At 25.6% G+C, this 3,896-nt stretch overlaps 1 long non-coding RNA gene across 1 annotated transcript; it reads right to left on the bottom strand.

Annotated features, from left to right (window-relative positions):
• Nucleotides 1–223: 223 nt before the first annotated feature.
• LOC131634626 (uncharacterized) lies at nt 224–1,198 on the bottom strand. The gene is made up of 3 exons (XR_009293595.1): nt 914–1,198; nt 445–590; nt 224–335 (listed from the first exon to the last, which is right to left on the bottom strand). It is a non-coding gene; the product is annotated as an uncharacterized LOC131634626 (long non-coding RNA).
• Nucleotides 1,199–3,896: the final 2,698 nt, after the last annotated feature.

Genomic DNA, 3,896 nt, shown 5'->3' with positions numbered 1-3,896 from the left:
ACATCTCATCCCCTTCCCCACAGGGGGCGCAATAAGATTCATTGTTAAACAACATTCGGCTCACACATGGAAATCCCTGTATTTGTCATTTAGGACCATTCCATTTTTGCAGAGTAAAATCCTACCTATATATTTAAAATTGTTAGAATCATTTGTAACATAAACTGTAAAAAACCAACTTAAACTAAGATGTCAGTTGATTTGTTCTAATTATACTCATTTTGATTTGTTTTGATTATAGTCCTTTTGATTTGTTCTGATTATACTCCTTTCGATTTATTCTGATTATTTTGCTTCGCCTCCAATACTTTCTGCATCCCATTTCTCCATTGTATCTAAATAACATCAGACCAAAACAACAGAAGAAAAAAATGAAAAAGAAATCTCATCAAAACCAAAACAATAACAAACAAACAACATCAATGAACAACATATCATCATCACCTGAATAACAGAAACCCATTAACTATAATCCCAAAAAATATTACACAGTGAAATAATAACCAGTTGGAACTTTAAGCTGACTGACAACAACTTTGAATAAATTATTCTGCTCCTTCTCTTTAGCCATCTCTTCCTCCCTCTTTTTTCTGTTAAAATCAACACATAGCAGAAAACTCATTTGAAAACATTACTAAAAACACTAAAATTAAACAAAATCGAATAACAATAATTAAAAATACTATCTTTACATCGACTTTGGGGTCGATTTTTAGTTACACGAAATACTTAAGTTTCTGAACAAATTTCTAAAATCCGTTGCTTTTGTTTTTTGTTCTGGGATTAAAAATAGAATTCATAATCAGTTAGGAGAAGAACTGAAATATATGAAGTAGAGAGAAAAGGAGATTTCTAATAGAAAAAGAAACTAAAGATTGAAAGGAGGATTGAATGTGATTCATAGATAACTTACCTTGCATAAGCGAATCTGATTTCTCCAACCCTCTCGTTCAGATCCCTGGACTGAATGTGCGAATCTAAAGAGAACAACAACACTATTTAGGAAAAATCAATAAACAGGAAGAAGAAAATACAACCCTAAAAATAAAATTGAAAAAAACAGTCGCTCATCCAAAGGTTGAAGGGGAATAAATTTAATGGAAAAAGAAAATTGGAGAATGAGGAGAGTTATTCATGTAGTTATTCTTATAGCAAATGCTCCCATTGATGTGCATTGGAAAATAATAGAGACTTTAATAATGAGAAGGAAGCGTTGGAAGTGATGAAATGCCAAAATAATTTGTTTTACGCGTGAAACAATATTTGGGGAAAACCAACGGTCCAATTATCTATCATATAAGAAAAGTCTACCATTTCCTCATCTCTTAGCTATGCCACATCAGCCTCTCTTCTCACAAAATTCCACATCATTCCTTTCCCATTGTAGGATTGAACTTTAAACCTCCAAACTCTCATGATCTCGCAGTTACAAATTATTTACTTTCTCTGGCCATTCACATTCACAACTGCTTACAGCACTAATGACCTCATATAATGCTTCTGCCTTCCAAACCCCTTCTGCCTTCCAAGCCCTCCACCTTTCACGTTCCAAAACACTTTTATCATTACTATATATAACCATCATACTTTCACAGTATCTATCATGTTCATCAAACCTAATCGTGGAAAATTTTGGTTTATACTATTTTTGCAATTACAGCCATTCCCACGACTATTCATGGACAAACCGGAATTTAACATTTTTTTCTTTCTTTTCTTGATAGAAAATATCTTTCATGTTATTTGCAGGATGAATTTGTAGTGTATCATTCTGAAGTACTCATTGGCGTTTCATGTTATTTGCAGGTTGAATTTGTAATGTATCATTCTGAAGTACCAATTGGCGTCACTCCATAGTATATGGTTCGTTTTTTACATGGGTTGTTTCCAATCCCTATTTTCTATTTTTTAGTAACAATTTAAATATTGTCTTAATATGTGTTTTGGATTTTTTTCTGTGCAGACAGTAGAAAACATCGTCTATACGATTCGTTTGAAATAAATATTCTTCTTTGACTGTCCCAAAAGTTTGAGCTGTAGAAGTAGAAATCAAGTTGGCTGGTGTCAATATACAATGGAGAATCTGCTTGAAATTACTGGGTTATGCTTGCGCAAGTTTTGTCAAAAATGTAGATATTATACTATGTAAATAACATGATATTTTATATTAATTCATAGAATGAACTTTAATTTTTTATATTTTAAGTGCAAATATTAATAAATAAATCTTAATTGATTGATTTTATGTTTGAGTGATATTTATATTAAATCTTAGTAATTATAGAAATTGTAGATATTATAATATGTAAATAAGATAATATTTTATATTAATTCATAGAACTAAAGAATATTTTAGTTAGGTCAAATTAAGAAATTAAGGTTATCAATATATACAAAGTTAGTTTTATAAAATATTATTGATATTTATTTATTATAAGGTCGAACAAAACAAAAAATAAAGATAAAATATTACAAATTAAAAATGTATACATAATTTCGAAATTTATAAGAAAATAAAATCAAAGAGTAAAGAAAAAAACATTATATTTGTTTAGGTAAATAAAGAGTTTTGAAATGAAAAGACATAAATCATTTACCTATAAAAAAAATTAAATATCATAATCATTTTACTTGATTGCAACTTTAATTTTTGATTTAATCTGATTGCAACCTTTGATTTATTATTTTTAATTTTTTGATTTAATGTGATTACAACTTTTAACTTCTTATCCATAATAATCCAAGCATTATGGTCGATTTGAACGTGATTTTAAAGAATGGTTGGTTGAAATAATGAAGCAGCACACCTATTTTCTTAATATGGAAATAATTGGTATATTATTGCAAATTTTAATAAATAAATTTCATTGATTAATTGATTTTATCTTTGAGTGATATTTAATTAAATCTTAGTAGCTATAAAAATTATAGATATTATAATATATAAATAACATAATATTGTATATTAATTCATATAACTAAAGAATATTTTAGTTAGATAAAATTAAAAAAATTAAGTTTATCAATATATATATATATATATATATATATATATATATATATATATATATATATAATTTATAAAGTTAGTTTTATAAAATATTATTGATATTTATTTATTCTAAGGTCGAACAAAAATAAATAAATATAGAATATAATAAAATATTACAAATTCAAAACATATACATAATTTTGAAATGTATAAGAAAATAGAATCAAAGAATAAAGAAAAAAACAGTATATTTTTTTAGGTAAATAAAGAGTTTAGAATGAAAAGACATAAATCATTTATGTATAAAAAAGTTAAATATCATAATTATCTTTAGCAATCATTGATCGATTGATTGCAACTTTTAATTTATGATTTAATACATGTGATTGCAACTTTTGATTTCTTATTCTTTTAGTACTTACCATATGTATATTTAAATTATTAGATTTGAGAAAATATTGTACTTTTATATCTTACAAAATTATATTGTTTTTACAATATTGTATGATTTACCTAAAAATAATATAATTTTGAGTAAATATTGTACTTTTGTATGATTTACCTAAAATTATCTAACTTTGTAAGATATAAAAGCCTTTTTAACGACTCATACCTTACGTTACAAATATATTTAGTACTCCAATTATATTGATGTTGTATCACCAAAAATTGAGTGATCATATTATCATTAAAAATTAATAAATATAATTTATCTCACTTGATTTCCTTCAAAATTATTTAATAAAAACCTTCCAAAATAATAAATTTATCAACATAATTTTGAAACCAAATTTCATATGGTTAGAAGATTTTTAACCTCTCATAGATACATATTTTAATAAAATGTTTTAGGCATATCATTGCTTTTATATATTGTATGGAGTTTTTTGATAAAAAATTCATA

Source organism: Vicia villosa, unplaced genomic scaffold, assembly GCF_029867415.1.
Source record: "Vicia villosa cultivar HV-30 ecotype Madison, WI unplaced genomic scaffold, Vvil1.0 ctg.001323F_1_1, whole genome shotgun sequence".
Lineage (NCBI taxonomy): Eukaryota > Viridiplantae > Streptophyta > Magnoliopsida > Fabales > Fabaceae > Vicia > Vicia villosa.
The sequence above is the reverse complement of the archived record's forward strand: the minus strand, read 5'-3'. Positions and strand labels throughout refer to the sequence as shown.